The sequence below is a fragment of the Danio rerio genome, chromosome 4 (genome assembly GCF_049306965.1).
Source record: "Danio rerio strain Tuebingen ecotype United States chromosome 4, GRCz12tu, whole genome shotgun sequence".
Classification (NCBI taxonomy): domain Eukaryota; kingdom Metazoa; phylum Chordata; class Actinopteri; order Cypriniformes; family Danionidae; genus Danio; species Danio rerio.
In genome coordinates this window covers 44,163,861-44,183,294 of record NC_133179.1, presented here as the reverse complement: position 1 = coordinate 44,183,294, position 19,434 = coordinate 44,163,861, and the positions used below count along the sequence as shown (strand labels likewise).

Here is a 19,434-nt window from a genome sequence, read left to right as displayed (position 1 = left end):
GGCTCCACAAAATGAGCCTCACACACCCGAACAGGGACTTGAACCCTGTACCCTCAGATTAAAAGTTTGATGCTCTACTGACTCAGCTATCCGGGCTCTACAATAGTAATTTACAAGTAGGCAAGGTTTAGGGTTGTGGTCGGCGCAGAGCTTTACAGTACACTAAAGTTTACCGTGAGACGGGGTTTTAAGCTTATGGTTGGTGTGGATGTTGCTAAAACACGACAGGTTACTTTAAGGTTGGGTTTATGGTTGTTGTAGGTGTAGACATCAGTACAACACAATAGTTTGAACTCCATGTCATGTAGGAGACATTAAATAGATCAATGATAACTGCAGAAGGTCTTCCTGCTGTTGTGGCAATGAATGGACACTCATTGAAAAGATTCCTTCCATGCCTTAGAAGCATGACTTGATCAGTACTTATCTACACAGCATACTGGCATCAAAAATCCTGTTTCTCATATCGAATCCTTAGTCTTCCACACTTTAGGAAATGTAAACATTCAGGACGTGCCATTAGCACAGCCTAAAACTGGAGTCTATGAAATTTCCCTCCGCCCCGGAATCGACAAGGGTGTGGGTGTTCTGACTTCCGGAACCCCATGTTATGGTGACAGGTAGTAATGTGGCCGCAGCAGAGGATTTGTCTAAACTGATTTCACCCATCACAAAATGGACAAAATGATGCCATTTTGTTTAAATAAAGATTCGCCGAGTTTTATGTAATTTAGTTAGGAATTATATTCATATTTGAACGGAGCAATTTCTTCAAGCTACTACTAGCCACATGATGTCATCGGAAGTCCGACAACACTTGTTAATAAATAAAAAATACATTCTATATTAAAAATATAAGCTGTATCTTGGAAAAACCGATGCATCTCGCAAAAACCGATGCATCTCGATTTGCTTCCAAAATTTCATTCATCCTCTGCTGCTCAACCCATGCACTCGCATCGTGCACGCGCATTACCGCGTATCGATACATATCGTTTAATCTTTCCATCCCTAGTAATCAGTAGTAATCCAATCAGTGATCCTACCTTAATATAAATGGATCACTTTCTCCTTATTGCTCTATCTTAGTTTTGAAAGAATGCTTCCCACTACAAATGCTCCAGCATTTAACCTACACTTCAGCATCATTTAACCTTCCGACATGAAAAACAAACAACTCCTCTAGCCAGAACCCCGCTGTCCTCAAAACTTCACCCGATGCCTCGCCTGCAATTGAGCCTGAATCCCAGCAAGACGCTGGCACATCAGGGGCCTCATGTACAAAGACTTGCGTGGACATCATACTAAAACGTTGCTTACGCACAAAGCGGTAAATGTGTAAATTTTTCATAAGTAATAAATTCAGATGTATGAAACACTGCGTACGCTGAATCTCACGCATATTCTTTTGTACATTCGAATGAACGTAAAACTAAGCGCAACATGCACGAGCACAAACCCCTCCCTGCCTCCTCCCCCGTATGAATAGGCTAATGACTCTACTTTGGCAAAACCAAAGGTAAAAGCAAGCAAAAAGAGAAACTTTGAACAGAATGTGAATTAGAGGTGCTCCTTTCGGAGGTAGACTGGAGAAAAACGGTGTTATTTGCAAGTTTGTCCACCGGAATTAATAACAAAAGAAAAAAAATTGTGTGGAAGAGTTTAGCTGATGCAATTAACACAGTTGAGTCTGAACATCGCACTGAGTGTAGTAAACAGGAAAAAGTGTGATTTATATGTGTAAAATGTTGCAGTACTCCTAACAGTCACTGTGGCGCAGCTCGTAAAACGCAAGAGCATGAACTCGGTTTGAATCCAGCGTCTGATGAACTCATTTTCCTTTTTTACCCCCACTGCATATCAGATTTTGCCTACTATTTATCACGAAGAAGACAAGTAGGAATCATTAATAAGTGTGTGCATCAATTTTTATTTGCACATTTATTGAATGGAAATGTTTCTGATTCATGTATGCAAATTCACTCTATAGCCCACACCCTTGATGCCATATTCACTTTAGACTTTGGTTTTGAGATGTTCTGAGCTAACATCAAAATTTCATCCAACATTATACCACAGCATAGCTGATCTAACTTTGCAGGATGAAAAACTCCCCCCCGCCCCCCCACCACCACCAAACACACACACACACACACACACACATTTCAAACCCTCTTAGCTTCTTATACCTCAAGAGAGTAAAACCTTATCAGGGAAGCCCAGCTGATCCTCTCCAGCAGACCTCCACCTGCATGCATTTCTAGGCCTCTTTCCCTCTTTTCTTCCTTTAATTTTCCCTCCAAACTCCAATTGTTCCTTACTTCCATTCACTCTTATTTACCAGCTCTGACCCATTTAGGGGTCACTCAAATTTCAATTGCCGTAGCAGCAATGCTCTAATCAAGCTCATATATAAGCTTCCCATACCAGTATCATCACACTCCCCTGCATAAATACAGCAGCATATACTTATGCAGGTCACACATTGCCTCCACACTGACCCACTGCACCTCTGCAGCAGTAGAGACGCTCAGCTGAGCTACAATCCCATATAGCGCAACTGCAGCGACGTTCTAGCCGACCCCTTATTTACTCTCACCTCTACATATCACTAACGACAGGGTTTTACATTCTTACGGGAACATGCATGACTATACTACATTGACTACCAGTGCACCTCTGCAACAGTAGAGGAGACGCCCTGCCAAGTTACATTCACCCATAGCACCACTGCAGCGGCTCTATAGCTGCGCCCCTCTTTTATTTACTCTTCATATCACTATTGACTATATTTAGCACTCATAATGCTCCAATGCTGACTACCATTGCACCTCTGCAACAGCAGAATTGCTCCGCCGAGCCTTATTCTTAGTTCTATGCCTCACAGGCTTCTCCCAGTCACTCATACACAAGGCATCTGCAGGGTCTTAGAGGGTGTTGGGAGTTGATAAGTCAATATAGAGAAGTTTGGGGGCCTTTAAATTATTAGAAAATCTTAGATTCCTTTGAAAGGTAATACAATTTATTTTGTACAAGATATCATTGTATGCTAAAGTGTGACTGTATTCAAGCTGTGAATATCAGAATACTAGGTAGTTATGTAATCAGTACAATTCTACTAAGATTTGACAGCTTGCTGCTTGTTTACTGCAACACCATTATTCTGCAGCTCTATAGGTGACAACCTGTCGAATCGGCTAGATTTTAATATACATGTTTTCCGTATACGAATGTTTTAGTTTGGATTATTTCTTACATTTAATATTTAGTAAATATTCTATAAGATGAACCTCGCCAGCATTTCTGGTTGAAAAGTGGTTATAAGGTCTTTAAATGTGTGGAAAGAGTCTTAAAAAATGTATTAAAGGTGTTGAATTACTTTCTCTCATTCCTGTATACTATGTTTCAAAATATGAGCAGCCATCAAAGATGCACAAAGGGCTTTTACAGCAACAAATCCAGACTCTAGGAAGGTTGTCACCTGATGCCTTTAAGACACGTCCTAGACAAAGGCACTCCAAAGAAGCCCAGATGACTCGCCAGTTATCAACCCACATCCACTCAAGGGCGAGGGCATGACCCAGCCACCTTTTCTTTTCCTTTCTGCTAGCCTGATTAACAGTCAGTCCAAGGTATTGTGCGTCTGACCTGTGACTTTTATGCACTCTTGTTTTGGACACCTCTCTTTTCCCGTTCGTCATGCAATATCTCTGTCACTGATTGGCTGATCAAAGCTCACGATACATCAGTGTAAAGCCGAGAATCTCATCTTCAATGATATATAGTACATCTGGATAGGTTGAAACTATCATATTTTCCCAAATTTTGGAATATCATGACCCTAATTTGTTGCGTTTGGCACTTACAAGACAGCAGGGGTTTACTGATGCACACTTCCTCAGAAATGCTGAAAATGGACTCATTTTGCAGAGGACAACCTAAGGTAAAAGATGATGTAACTTGTTTACCTATCTGTGCTATATCCGGCAGCTCACAGAGCAAATAAGCAATAATTTCTCTTGTATGTTTACAAAAAACGAGTTTATACTTTATGATTCATTCAAAGACTGTTGGATATGTGATTGTAAATCAATAAAAATAGCAATTGATCATTATTATTGGGAATGAGAGCTTTAATTTGATGTATTACTTGCCAATCTGTGTCTAATATTAGCGATGTGAAAAATATGCATACTGAACAATGTACAAAATAGGGGGGGCTTGAGATAGTGTAAATTAAGTGTAAATAACTTCTTTACAGTACAACAAATATGCAAAGTGACGTGTATCAGTTGAAAATAGACATTCCAAGCTTTCACCCAGTAGGTCATATGGTGTTATTGATGCAGGCAGACCTCTTAAATCTATAGTTATTCTCCTGATGACGTCATTTTGTCCCTGGTACCGGGCACGCAGAGTTTAAGTGGTTAATGAACTTACTACTTGTTTGCTGTTTTTATATCCTAGATCAATGTAAAGGTACTTATTAAATCCTGTTAGAAGAGGGTGGTCAATGGAGTGCTTATTGTATAAGGCTTTTTTGAAACCTTCCACCCTCACGGAAGAAGTGCTGTAGTGCTGAAACCAGTGCTGAAATAGAAAAGCAGGTGAGCAAAATGACTTTGTATATTAAAGAGAAATCATTTCCACAGTGTACATTTAATTTCTGGGAATGCCGATTTGAAACTGTACCTCTGGTAGTACTCTCCAGAGCTCTTGTCAGATAAGGGCTCATTTGGAGGCTCCAATGGACTTTCTGCACCTTCTCCAGAGCTTTGAGGCATAGAAGATGTAGTCAACCGAGCTGGTTCTGGGAGGACTGAAGGTAAGTTATTAATCATCAACCCCCTTGACTGCATCTCCGCAATCATCCTAAAACAGGGATCATAAATAAGGTCAAATAAACAAGCAATAATTTATATTTATGTCTAAATATGTGCAGATGTTTAATTTGAAGCCAGATTCATCAAATCAGAGAAGCATAACAGAGTTACAAACTTGGCAAGAGGATTAGTAGAGTCCAATATGTCACAAATTTTTCCAAACTCCCAGAAATGTCCTCTGTGACAAAATTCGGACAACTCCTTCTTGGCCTCTATGACGACAGCCTTGATCTCTGTCTCTGTCCCAGCCAGAAATGACATGTGGGGCCCAAATGTGGGCCCCATTATGGGCTTGCACCCGTGAACCACATTGGGGCCAGCCGGGGGAAGCCCAGACGTACTAAAAGTGGGACCTGTAATGGTACTGCATGGGTCCTAACTGGGCTATTCATGCAAACCCATTTGGGCCCTGCCCAAAGGGGTTTTAAGTGGGTTTCCACCTGGGATCTACATGATGGCCAGCCGTGGATGCCTAGATGGGTTTTAAGTGGGATCTATGAGAATCTTATGAGTGTCTTAACCGGGCAATTCATGAAAGACCCAGTTGGACCCCACCTGCTTAAAGGGTTTTAAATGGGCTTGCACTTGGGATTCACATGGGGGCCAGCCATGATGCCCAGATGGGTTTTAGGTGGGATCTGTAAGGGTCTTATTTGTGTAATTCATGTCAGACCCATTTGGGCCCCACCTGCCTAAAGGGGTTTAAAGTGGGCTTGCACCAGCATTCAACCGTGGATGCCCAAATGGGCTTGAAGTGGGCTCTGTAAGCAACTTATGTTTATCCTAACTGGGCAATTCATGAAAGGCCTATTTAAGCCCAACCATGCCAAATGGTTTAAGGAAACAATCTAAGAAAAAAATTAAAAGGAAGATAAACACAAGACACTTGATGTGTTAGACTCCAAGAAATATATTAAATTGACCAACAAAACTTATTTTTGTAAAGCAATGTCACAACTTACAGGTAAACTAAAAAATATATTCAAAAAAATCTCTGAAAAAAAAACTCCAAAAAATACAACACAACACACTCCTGATACAGTGAACAACAAACATGGCACAAAAAGTTTGTACACTCATGTGGGCCACAGATTTATATCTGAAACCAGGAATGTGACACTGACAACAGAGATGCGGATCCACATGCAGGTTCATTAAAATGGTCAGGCAAGCAGTGGTCAATACAATGGCTAACAGATGTATAAGGGCAATCCAGAGTTGTAGTCAAAAGACAGGCAGATGGTCACAAGGCTTGCAGAACACAAGATTTAACAAATAAACAAGGCGAGGATCAAAATCACAGAAAAACAAGACAAAGGAAACCACGTTATAATGTCATTAAACAGATAACAAGACTCAGAAATGAGTGTCTCAAAGTGAGCTGTATATATGTGTGTGTAATCAGTACTTGAGCAGCATCAGCTGTGTGTATGCAATCACTCAGGATCTGGAACCGGATGTGTGTGTAAAGCATGACTGGTTCTTGTAGTCCATTTACCAGCAGATTTGTAGTCCTATGTGATCAGCTACTAGATTGCTGGTGATCATGACAATAGCACACACACACACACACACACACACGCAAAAGAAAAGCTAAATAACAGTAGCCATCAATGTACATGGTTCACACTCACAGAAATTATGCTCTCTATTATTTTACTTTTTAATGTTTTTTCTGCACTTTAATGCTTGTAATGTTTTATGTAAAGCACTTTGAATTGTTTTGTATCATGAATTGTGCTATACAAATAAACGTGCCTTGCCTTTACATGTTTACTAGGGGACGCAGTGATAGTGTCAACATGCAGAATATGAGGGGTGAAGCGTGTTCAGTTATGTGTGATAGTGGAAGTGTAACAGTATGTTGCATACAGAACAGGCGGAGATTTCTGGTGGCACCATAATATTGTTTTTATTGTTGTCACACTGCACAGTCTGTAATATGAACAAACACAGACATTGAGAAGATACTGTGAACAATGTTTCAGTGCTGGCAGTGTGACTTCTTCATGAATGCGTGAAACCTCCTGCGGCTCACGTATTGCCCACTAATCGTTCCCTAGCGTCACTCGCCAGGACATACAGATTGAAATGATGGCCATCAACACATTATAACTAACCTGAACTTAATAGAACACTAATAATGAATGATGATTAATCAATGCATAACAGCTATAAAAAATTTAAATGAAACACGGGACTGTCATAACTCTATACTTCTGTACGTATCCCAGGAAGGCCAGGAAACCCTGTACCCTGGCCAGGAGCAGCAACCCCACGGCACATGTTCCCTACCACCACACCACAGAGATGGACATGCTTCCACCCAGGTGGTGGAAGACAAAGCCCCCGCCAGAGCCCCTCTCAGCTGCATAGGGCAGGCCCCATCGGGCCGAAAATGGCAACCGCTGACAACACCATGCAGCCAGCCGCCTGGGACAGGCAGGGTGTGGAGCCAAGGGCCTTACGGACCCAAGAGCAGCCCTTCCCCCAGTGCATTTCCAGTTCAAACCCAATGCCACTTTGCTCATAAATATGCCATGTACGACCCATATTTGTGTTCTCAGTTCAAACCCATGCCCACTTGGCCCATAAATATGCCATGCAGGACCCATATATGCATTCCCAGTTCAAACCCATGCCCAGTTGGCCCATAAATATGCCATGTAGGACCCATATTTGTGATCCCAGTTCAAACCCATGCCCACTTGGCCTATAAACATGCCATGCAGGGCCCATATATGCATTCCCAGTTCAAACCCATGCTCAGTTGGCCCATAATTAGGCCATGCAGCACCCATAAATGTGTTCTCAGATCAAACCTATGCCCACTTGGCTCATAAACATGCCATGCAGGACGTATATATGCATTCCCAGTTCAAACCCATGCCCACTTGGCCCTTAAATATGCCATGCAGGACGTATATATGCATTCCCAGTTCAGACCCATGCCCACTTGGCCCATAAATATGTCATGCAGGACCCATATGTGGGTCCCCAGTTCAAACCCATGTTCTGTTGGCCCATAATTATGCCATGTAGGACCCATATTTGTGTTCCCAGATCAAACCCTTGCCCACTTGGCCCATAAATATTCCATGTAGGACCCATATATGTGTTCCCAGATCAAACCCATGCCCAATTGGCCCATGCCTGTCCCTTATGGCGCCCATGTAATTAGCTCATATGGGCTTCCTATGTGGGACTCATTCTAGAAAACCTACATGGGACCTTCTGATTTCACCCAGCCAAAGCCCATGCCCACACAGTTCCCATGGAACCCGTAGTTAGTCCATCTGGGCCCGACATATCGTTGCTGGCTGGGCACCTTCCTGAGATGCCCAGGAAGAGAATGAGGAGCCTTTTTGCACACAGGGCAGAGGGACAACATCCTGCTGTGGAAGGATCTGTGTGGATAATAAAATCAACATGTTATAGAATGAAGACACCGAGAGCAGCTTTGTGAAGGTTTGGGGTCCACCACACCCCACCCCATCTCCAGGTAAAGAAACAAAGGAATGAGCACACAAACACACAAAGCAAAGTGTGCCGGACATTTTGATTGGAGTTTTAAGAAAAAAGCTTAATTTCATTTTAATATAATACTGTTACTAAACATATTATTTTAATGGTATTTAATAATAATACATTTATTATGAGAAGATTAAAATTGTCTCAATTATTTCTTAAACCAAGATTATACCAGCAGATAGGATTTACACGTCAAATTTAAAATAACACAATTAATGTACAAACTGCTCTCCTCTCGTAAACATCTGTGCTCTTCAGAGGTTTTCGAAACTTCTCAATCTAAATTTTTTTTATCTAGAAGTACTAAGTTCTAGAAGACTCTTTAGATTTTTAAAGATTTGACTTCCACAAACTTATCTAACTCCACTGATAAAATGATACAAGCTTAACTGAGTTTAAGAAGCCTGCTGCATAACGGGTACTGACTAAATCTACTTACTGTTCAGAAGTCATTTCTGATGTTGAAATGTGAGTTCTGTCCACTGGTCAAAATCAGCAAGCTGTAGCTGAAAGTGAGACAACTGTTCAATGATTGAGATGAGATGGGCCTCTTTAACCTGAGCTAGCAGCAGGTCAACAACATATCAGTATGCAGCATCCTTGACTTGAACCCTGGAACGTCAGATGATAAGTCTGATGCTCTACCGACTGATTTAACTGGGATCATTGGGGCATTTGCTTAGATTTAATTACTTGTAACGTGTCAGAGTTGCAGCGTGCACTAAAAAGTGGGCTGTACAAAACAGGTGGCAAGAGGAGGGCGTGATGTCATTGTCACCGTAAGGAATCCTGACCCGAATTCACCTTAACCACTACTACAAGACTGACTGTACTGCCATGTCCTCATGGCCTTAGCCATTAGCACAGCCTGCACTAAAAGGAGGCTGGAGATTATGAATAACAACACAGAGTGCAACGCCAATGCCACCTTGAAAAACCTGCCATGAATTCCACGGATTCCAACCAGACTTGCTGCGGCTACAACGCAGAGTACTAACCACTGTACGAACACGGCGAGCTATGGGACAGCCATTAGACATTCACTCTCTGTCATATGGCTTTGAAAATGTAGGGCCCCAAGGCAGTTAGCTAGCCTGCGCAGCCGTTTTATATATATTGCTTTTCCCTACCAGCACATCCCTTTTCCCAAGAAACAATGGAATTGCAAACAGTCATGGATAGTCGCAAACTAAGTCCTGCACACTGCCTGGACATAATCGGCAGGATTCAAACCTGCACAGGGAGACCCCAATGAATTTCAAGTCTATCACCTTAACCACTCGGCCACGACTGCCTGTACAGCCATGTCCTCATGCCCAGTACACGTGTTGTGCATCCAGATGAAACTTTCAGCAAGCGATAGCTCAACGGCAAAAGCTTTGGCTACACAAAAAGTCTTATACGCCCAAACATGGACTTGAACCCTGTACCCTCAGATTAAAAGTCTGATGCTCTACCAACTGAGCTATCCAGGCTCCATGGCAAAGCTTTACAAGTAGGTAATGTTTATGGTTGTGGTCGGCGCAGACCTTTACGGTACAAAAAAGTTTACCGTGAGGTGGGGTTTAGGCTTATGGTTGGTGTAGATGTTGCTAAAACACAACAGATTACTGTGAGGTTGGGTTTATGGTTGTTGTAGGTGTAGACATCAGTACAACACAATAGATAGGACTCCATGTCATGTAGGAGACATTAAATGGATCAATAGCAACTGCAGAAGGTCTCTCTGTTGTTGTAGCAATGAATGGAGTCTTAACAATTGAAAAGATTCCTTTCATGCCTTAGAAGCGTGACTTGATCAATGCTTATCTACACAGCATGCTAGCATCAAAGGTCCCGTTGCTCATATCGAATCCCTAGTCTTCCACACTTTAGGAAACATTCAGGACGTTCCAGTAGCACAGCCTGCACTAAAAGGAGGCTGGAGATTAAGGATGGCGACACAGAGTGCAACGCCAATATCACCTTAAAAAACCTGCTGTGACTCAGATTCGGGTTGCTGCGGCCACAACGCAGAGTACTAATCACTATACGATCACGGCGAGCTACAGGAAAGCCGCTGGACATTCATTCTCTGTCATATGTCTTTAAAAATGGAAGGCCCCCAGGGCAGCTAGCTGGCATCTGCTGCCGTTTTGCTTTTCCCTTCTAGCACATGCCTTTTCCCAAGAAACAATGGAATTGCAAACAATCATGGAAGGTCGCAAAGTAAGTCCTGCGCACTGCCTGGACGTAGTCAGCAGGATTCGAACCTGCGCAGGGAGACCCCAATGGATTTCAAGTCCATCGCCTTAACCACTCGGCCACGACTACAAAACTGCCTATACAGCCATGTCCTCATTCCCAGTACATGTGTTGTGCATCCAGATATAACTTTCAGCAAGCGATAGCTCAACGGCAAAAGCTGTGGCTCCACAAAAAGTCTTATACGCCCGAAGAGGGACTTGAACCCTGGACCCTCAGATTAAAAGTCTGATGCTCTACCGGCTGAGTTATCCAGGCTCCATGGTAAGGCATTTGCAAGTCGGCGCAGACCTTCATGGTACACAAAAGTTTATCGTGAGGTGGGATTTAGGCTTATGGTTGGTGTAGATGTTGCTAAAACACAACAGATTACTGTGAGGTTGGGTTTATGGTTGTTGTAGGTGTAGACATCAGAACAACACAATAGATAGGACTCCATGTCATGTAGGAGACATTAAATGGATCAATAGCAACTGCAGAAGGTCTCTCTGTTGTTGTGGCAATGAATGGAGACTTAACAATTGAAAAGATTCCTTTCATGCCTTAGAAGCGTGACTTGATCAATGCTTATCCACACAGCACGCTGGCATCAAAGGTCCCGTTGCTCATATCGAATCCCTAGTCTTCCACTCTTTAGGAAACATTCAGAACGTTCCAGTAGCACAGCCTGCACTAAAAGGAGGCTGGAGATTAAGGATGGCGACACAGAGTGCAACGCCAATGTCACCTTGAAAAACCTGCCGTGACCCAGATTCGAACCGGGGTTGCTGCGGCCACAACGCAGAGTACTAACCACTATACGATCACTGCGAGCTACGGGAAAGCCGCTGGATGTTCATTCTTTGTCATATGTCTTTAAAAATGGAAAGCCCCCAGGGCAGCTAGCTGGTATCTGCTGCCGTTTTGCTTTTCCCTTCTAGCACATCCCTTTTCCCAAGAAACAATGGAATTGCAAACAATCATGGAAGGTCGCAAACTAAGTCCTGCGCACTGCCTGGACGTAGTCGGCAGGACTCGAACCTGCGCAGGGAGACCCCAATGGATTTCAAGTCCATCGCCTTAACCACTCGGCCACGACTACAAGACTGCCTATACAGCCATGTCCTCATTCCCAGTACATGTGTTGTGCATCCAGATATAACTTTCAGCAAGCGATAGCTCAACGGCAAAAGCTGTGGCTCCACAAAAAGTCTTATACGCCCGAAGAGGGACTTGAACCCTGGACCCTCAGATTAAAAGTCTGATGCTCTACCGGCTGAGTTATCCGGGCTCCAACGCAAGGGTTTACAAGTAGGTAATGTTAATGGTTGTGTGGTCGGCGCAGAGCTTTACGGTACACAAAAGTTTACCGTGAGGTGGGGTTTAGGCTTATGGTTGGTGTAGATGTTGCTAAAACACAACAGATTACTGTGAGGTTGGGTTTATGGTTGTTGTAGGTGTAGACATCAGTACAACACAATAGATAGGACTCCATGTCATGTAGGAGACATTAAATGGATCAATAGCAACTGCAGAAGGTCTCTCTGTTGTTGTTGTCCAGATATAACTTTCAGCAAGCGATGGCTCAAAGGCAAAAACTGTGGCTCATCAAAAAGGCTGATACGCCCGAACAGGGACTTGAACCCTGGACCCTCAGATTAAAAGTCTGATGCTCTACCGACTGAGCTATCCAGGCTCCATGGCAAGGCATTTGCAAGTAGGTAATGTTTATGGTTGTGGTCGGCGCACACCTGCACGGTACACAAAAGTTTACCGTGAGGTGGGGTTTAGGCTTATGGTTGGTGTAGATGTTGCTAAAACACAACAGATTACTGTGAGGTTGGGTTTATGGTTGTTGTAGGTGTAGACATCAGAACAACACAATAGATAGGACTCCATGTCATGTAGGAGACATTAAATGGATCAATAGCAACTGCAGAAGGTCTCTCTGTTGTTGTGGCAATGAATGGAGACTTAACAATTGAAAAGATTCCTTCCATGCCTTAGAAGCGTGACTTGATCAATGCTTATCTACACAGCATGCTGGCATCAAAGGTCTCGTTGCTCATATCGAATCCCTAGTCTTCCACACTTTAGGAAACATTCAGGACGTTCCAGTAGCACAGCCTGCACTAAAAGGAGGCTGGAGATTAAGGATGGTGACACAGAGTGCAACGCCAATGTCACCTTGAAAAACCTGCCGTGACCCGGATTTGAACCGGGGTTGCTGCGGCCACAACGCAGAGTACTAACCACTATACGATCACGGCAAGCTACAGGAAAGCCGCTGGATGTACATTCTCTGTCATATGTCTTTAAAAATGGAAAGCCCCCAGGGCAGCTAGCTGGTATCTGCTGCCGTTTTGCTTTTCCCTTCTAGCACATCCCTTTTCCCAAGAAACAATGGAATTGCAAACAATCATGGAAGGTCGCAAACTAAGTCCTGCGCACTGCCTGGACGTAGTCAGCAGGACTCGAACCTGCGCAGGGAGACCCCAATGGCTTTCAAGTCCATCGCCTTAACCACTCGGCCACGACTACAAGACTGCCTATACAGCCATGTCCTCATTCCCAGTACATGTGTTGTGCATCCAGATATAACTTTCAGCAAGCGATAGCTCAACGGCAAAAGCTGTGGCTCCACAAAAAGTCTTATTCGCCCGAAGAGGGACTTGAACCCTGGACCCTCAGATTAAAAGTCTGATGCTCTACCGGCTGAGTTATCCGGGCTCCAATGCAAGGCTTTACAAGTAGGTAATGTTAATGGTTGTGTGGTCGGCGCAGAGCTTTATGGTACACAAAAGTTTACCGTGAGGTGGGGTTTAGGCTTATGGTTGGTGTAGATGTTGCTAAAACACAACAGATTACTGTGAGGTTGGGTTTATGGTTGTTGTAGGTGTAGACATCAGTACAACACAATAGATAGGACTCCATGTCATGTAGGAGACATTAAATGGATCAATAGCAACTGCAGAAGGTCTCTCTGTTGTTGTTGTCCAGATATAACTTTCAGCAAGTGATGGCTCAACGGCAAAAGCTGTGGCTCCACAAAAAGTCTTATACGCCCAAACAGGGACTTGAACCCTGGACCCTCAGATTAAAAGTCTGATGCTCTACCGACTGAGCTTTCCAGGCTCCATGGTAAGGCATTTGCAAGTAGGTAATGTTTATGGTTGTGGTCGGCGCAGACCTTCACGGTACACAAAAGTTTACCGTGAGGTGGGGTTTAGGCTTATGGTTGGTGTAGATGTTGCTAAAACACAACAGATTACTGTGAGGTTGGGTTTATGGTTGTTGTAGGTGTAGACATCAGAACAACACAATAGATAGGACTCCATCCCATGTAGGAGACATTAAATGGATCAATAGCAACTGCAGAAGGTCTCTCTGTTGTTGTGGCAATAAATGGAGACTTAACAATTGAAAAGATTCCTTCCATGCCTTAGAAGCGTGACTTGATCAATGCTTATCTACACAGCATGCTGGCATCAAAGGTCCCGTTGCTCATATCGAATCCCTAGTCTTTCACACTTTAGGAAACTTTCACTAAAAGGAGGCTGGAGATTAAGGATGGCGACACAGTGTGCTACGCCAATGAAAACCTTGAAAAACCTGCCATGACCCGGATTCGAACCGGGGTTGCTGCGGCCACAACGCAGAGTACTAACCACTATACGATCACAGCGAGCTACGGGAAAGCCGCTGGATGTTCATTCTCTGTCATATGTGTTTAAAAATGGAAAGCCCCAGGGCAGCTAGCTGGCATCTGCTGCCGTTTTGCTTTTCCCATCGTAGTCGGCAGGATTCAAACCACGAGTTGCTCTATTCTCATCCATTTCCTGTGATACCTTAGTTGTTAACTCAGGCTTTCTCCCGGTCTTTTCTCATCCAATTCTTGTGACCCTTAGTTGTTTACTCAGGCAATTTCCCCTTTCTAACTCTACATAGCACCTTAATTCTTTTAATGGTATGCAAGTCCACAAGCAGACCACACACAACCCAAATATACAGATCAACCTCACACCCCAAAGAGCACAAAATCCACCTCAATATTAAGTAAAATATTATTTACTGTCATCATGACAAAGAGAAAAGAAATCAGTTAATATAAATAAGTTTTTAAAACTACTATGCTTAGAAATGTGCTGAAACAATCTCCTCTCTATTAAAAAGAAATTGGGGAAAAAAGTAAACAGGGGCGCTAATAATTCAGGGGGGCTAATAATTGTGACTTCAACTGTATATATATATATATATATAATGTATATGTATTACATTTTATGTATTACGACAGTTTAAACTATCGCGTATTGCTTCAGATCTTCTGCTATTCAAATATTTTTAGTTGCAGTAATGTTAAATACACCGGTCATTGCAGACGTTGGTCACATAAACAGCAAAAAACAAACATGATACATCTAATTAACACATAATTATATGTAAAAATGATTAAAGAACTGTGTCATTTCATGAAAACATATAAATCTGGATCAATTAAATCAGGGATTGTAAATACTGCCTCAGAAATTAACAGCTCGAGTTTGAATAGATCGCCTCAGCCGTCAACAGTTTACTGCTCACTCATGATTCAAGCGAATCACTACAATGGGTGTAACTGAACACCGAATTAAATTTTCAACTATTTAGGGCTAATTTAATACAGAACTTAAATATTAACTCTTAAATTTAAAAGGCTAAACTTACCTGGTTGATCAGACCTGAGACGCAAGCAGCAGCTGAAGCAGAGGTCATTAGCGATGCAAAATTCTGCAATGTCATTGGTCAGAATTTACCACATAATGAAGACGACCAAAAATACTTTATTTGATGCATGCACACACACACACACACAAATACATACATACATATATATATATATATATATATATATATATATATATATATATATATATATATATATATATATATATATATACACATATATATAATGCTGCAAAATACTGTGAATTAACTACTCTTAATTAACTGTAAATTACTTATCTACTAAAAAGAGATACTGTTATTTCATTTATATTTGTTATTAGCAAAACTGAAGAGGCTGATTAAATAAAAGAAAAATTAACAAAAATTATTGTTCCATTAGTATTCTAATTTAATATGTTTATTTATAAAGTATTATATAATGTTTACTGAATTTTTTATATCGTAATTTGTATATGTTTATATTATAATCATTATACTTTAAGAAAAATCATAGATCAAAAAAAAAAACATCCTATACTATTGTGATCTAAAAAAATAATTAATTGACATAATCAAAAATATCTTATGGAAAAAAAAAAATTCTAATCAAAGTCTAATGAATCAAAAAATCAAAATCAGATCCTAAAGACAAAGTGGAAATTCCAATAAATTAAGTCATATTGCTCCAAAAGATTTTAAAATATATAGGACAAAGTGAAAATCCTATAAGAAAAATTCTGAATGTCCATTATAATTTTGAAATCCATTGCAGATGCTCATACTACTATCAGTTATGTTTGAATGTCAAACCTACCTACCCCAATCCTTAACCTAACCTCACAGTTTCCTGCTGTGTTTTATCAACCTCCCAACCTACCTCAACTCTTAACCAAACCTCACAGTAACAAACCTCGATGTGGGTTTCATTGATTCAATGTCTTGTACATGGCACAGAATACAACCTATTGCAGTTTATTAAAATCACACCTACCCCAACCCTAAACACAACCTCAGAGTAAGCAGTTTTTATTTTTTTATTTTTATGAATGTCTACTACAGCTACATCAATCGGAAACCCAGCCTACGTGTGGCATAACTGCCTACCACTTAGAGGTCATCCAGCCGACTTGCAGTGTAATCTCCTCCACTTGTAGGTCTCTGAGCTGCAGCAACACCTACGGGCTCTGACACACAGACACAAAAGAAACCATTGCTTTTAACCTCCTCTTGGAGAGGAGAGAGTCTCCGACCCTGGATCTCAGGTCTTCTATGGAGGGACTGTCAGGAATCCTGTAAGAGCATCCCATCCACACAACCTCTTGCCATAAAAACAAAGCAGAATGTGTGGTGAAGGAACTCCGGGTTGACAGAGCCTTGTCCTTGCTTCAAGCAATGTGCTAACAAGGTGCTGAACAGAGTGACGGTGGTGCAAAGGTTAGCGCTTATGACTACGGATCAGAAGATTCTCGGTTACGGAAACCAAGAAACTGTGTATGAGAGAGTGCGTAAGTGTATGAGTGGCACTTGTGCAAGCGGAGCAGGGACTTGCCAGCAATCAGAATAAACTGGAATTTGTGCCAAGACTGGGTTTCAAAAGTGGCAGTTCCCATATGGTCTAGCGGTTAGGATTCCTGGTTTTCACCCGGGTGGCCCTGGTTCGACTCACGGTATGGGAAGGCTTGAGTGCTTTTGCTTCTGTCCTTTTTGGCCAGCGGTCGGACTGCAGCTAGCTTATAGGATGTGGTTGTGGAAGTACCCTGGAAGCCTTCGATAGCTCAATTGGTAGAGCGGAGGACAGTAGTTGGGATGTTGGCAATCCTTAGGTCGCTGGTTCGCCTCGAAGGACATGTTTTGCGCTCAGAGCCGCTTTCTTGCCTTTGCGAAGAGAGCTCAGCACTGCTCGAAGTTCACCATGGAGGTGAAAAGGAAGCTCCCGGGCCGCATCGGTGAGAGCGCCGAATCCTTACCACTAGACCACCAGGGAATGTCTGGCTAATGGTTGCCCTCAAGTCTAGCTGTGGGCCTCCACCCAGGTGTGCTGCAGCTGCTCCAAAAATAACTCTAACGTTTGCAACCTCCTCCTGGAGTAGAGAAAGTCTCAGAGCCTGGATCACAGTTCTTCTTGGGAGGGACTGTCACATGCTCTGTGTAAGAGCATCTTATCGACACCACAACTTGCCATGACAACAAAGCACAGCATGCGTTGAAGGAACTCCGTTCACCGAGCCGTGTCCTCTTTCCAAGCAGCATGCTAATGAGCACTGCTGACGCAGACTGGGCCAGTGGCGCATACTGCCACCTGTAAGTCATCGTTATTCTTGGTTACACCGGCCAATCACGTTCCGGGTTGGAACCAAGATTCACCTTATTCTTGGTTACGGCAGCCAATCATGTTCCGAGTTACAATGAACGCTATGGCCAATCAGAGCCCTTATAACATTCATGATTTGTATTGTAATAACAGATTTTGTTGCAGATTAATTCGGACAACAATTGCAAAGTAAGTATTTTTATAACAAGTTGGTTTAAATAACCATTACAGTAACATTAATTACTACAACACGATTATTAAATGATTGTTATAGATGTTATATAATGTTATTTGGTAAGATTAACATTAGCCGACCAAGCACACTGTACAGTTTTACTACAAACATTTTAATGCAGTTATTATACATTACAACACTTTATATTATTATTTACTACCATAGTTACAATAATGCCCGTGCATTATTCTAACACATTAATGAATCACTTCACTAATAATAAATATAAGGCTCATTTCATCAGTCACTAATTATAAACAAATAGTATAATAACGCTCACATATCACTACATCACTAATCATAAACTAATCTAATAACGCTCACGCATAATACATCCCTAATCACAAAGCAAAAAACAATATGGGTCATGCATGATTGCATCACTAATAATAAACCAAGAATAGAATAATGCTCACATCAATTCATCACTAATAATAAAGCTACAATATAAGGGTCACACATTAATGCATCACCAATAATAAAACAATAATATAATAATGCACACACATTAATTCATCACTAATTATAAACCAGTAACAAAGTTAACATTAATATTCTTCTTTAATTTTCTATTTCACAGACATAGATTAAATTTAGTGACAGACTAAAATGTAAGTAACTTCATTTTAAAGTAATAGTTTGAATGCACTGCTTTTACATGTAATACAACAGTAGTTTTCAAAATGTAGAAAATATTTTCTTTTTGAAAATGAAAATATTGTCTTAAAAAAATTGACATTACAAAGAGATAGAATTTCACTTATTCGCTGTCTCAACTAGGACAAACATTGTTATTAATGGTATAATTATTTTAATATCTCACCACCCGTTTACTGCCACAGTATATCTTTCTCCAACTACGGCTGTAAATAGTTGGCTAAAATCTGTTTGTCTGCTGACATTGCTCCAAATATCTTCTTTGTGTTCCTCAAAACAAAGAAATTTAAATGTATTTGGTACAACTTGAGGGTGAGTAAATTTTAATATTTGTGGAACCTATGTATTACTTTAACCAATGTGTTACTAGATAGAACCTCGATTCAGGAGACGGAATGATGGCAGCCTGAATCTTACAGATACAGTGGAGGCAACAAAAGTGAAGGAAGCTAACAAAGGAAAGCCCTACAGAAAATCATTGTCCCCAGAGGCAGTACTGGACAAGGTCAAAAAAAGCTTAAATGAGCACCATGGAGATGTGACTAACAGAAAACATCTGCTGGGTTTCTTTGAAGAGGGGCCCCACAGGAGGCAGCAAAGGCTCCAAAGAACATGCCCACAATAAAGTGAGTTTTATAGAATATATTGAGCTCTTTCCTTCTCGCAGAATTGCCTTTGCCATGAAGGAAGAGCAATATGATGGGAAACCACCTAGCAGTCTGCCACGGCCTAGCACTCTGCCATGACCCAACACACTGCTCCTACCCAGCACTCTGCCATGGCCCAGCACTCCGCCATGACCCAACACACTGCTCCTACCAAGCATTCTGCTCCTACCCAGCACTCTGCCCAGGGTACCCTAGGATCCTCAAAATTAAATGCAAGGTTTT

At 41.8% G+C, this 19,434-nt stretch overlaps 3 protein-coding genes and 6 non-coding genes across 9 annotated transcripts in view; 1 reads left to right on the top strand and 8 right to left on the bottom strand.

The window, feature by feature from the left end:
• LOC141381669 (BEN domain-containing protein 5-like) overlaps positions 1-19,434 on the bottom strand; it is a 495,902-nt gene that overhangs the window by 288,208 nt on the left and 188,260 nt on the right. The gene's annotated exons all lie outside the window — the stretch shown is intronic.
• Positions 1-19,434, bottom strand: part of LOC137490953 (uncharacterized) — a 245,143-nt gene that overhangs the window by 86,201 nt on the left and 139,508 nt on the right. The window lies entirely within an intron of this gene.
• The window catches only part of LOC137490939 (uncharacterized), a 163,008-nt gene that overhangs the window by 106,694 nt on the left and 36,880 nt on the right, over positions 1-19,434 (top strand). The gene's annotated exons all lie outside the window — the stretch shown is intronic.
• trnas-uga (transfer RNA serine (anticodon UGA)) lies at positions 10,646-10,727 on the bottom strand. Its single transcript has one exon. It is a non-coding gene; the product is annotated as a tRNA-Ser (tRNA).
• On the bottom strand, positions 11,658-11,739 carry trnas-uga (transfer RNA serine (anticodon UGA)). Its single transcript has one exon. It is a non-coding gene; the product is annotated as a tRNA-Ser (tRNA).
• Positions 12,261-12,333, bottom strand: trnak-uuu (transfer RNA lysine (anticodon UUU)). Its single transcript has one exon. It is a non-coding gene; the product is annotated as a tRNA-Lys (tRNA).
• trnah-gug (transfer RNA histidin (anticodon GUG)) lies at positions 12,836-12,907 on the bottom strand. Its single transcript has one exon. It is a non-coding gene; the product is annotated as a tRNA-His (tRNA).
• trnas-uga (transfer RNA serine (anticodon UGA)) lies at positions 13,097-13,178 on the bottom strand. The gene has a single exon. It is a non-coding gene; the product is annotated as a tRNA-Ser (tRNA).
• Positions 13,700-13,772, bottom strand: trnak-uuu (transfer RNA lysine (anticodon UUU)). The gene has a single exon. It is a non-coding gene; the product is annotated as a tRNA-Lys (tRNA).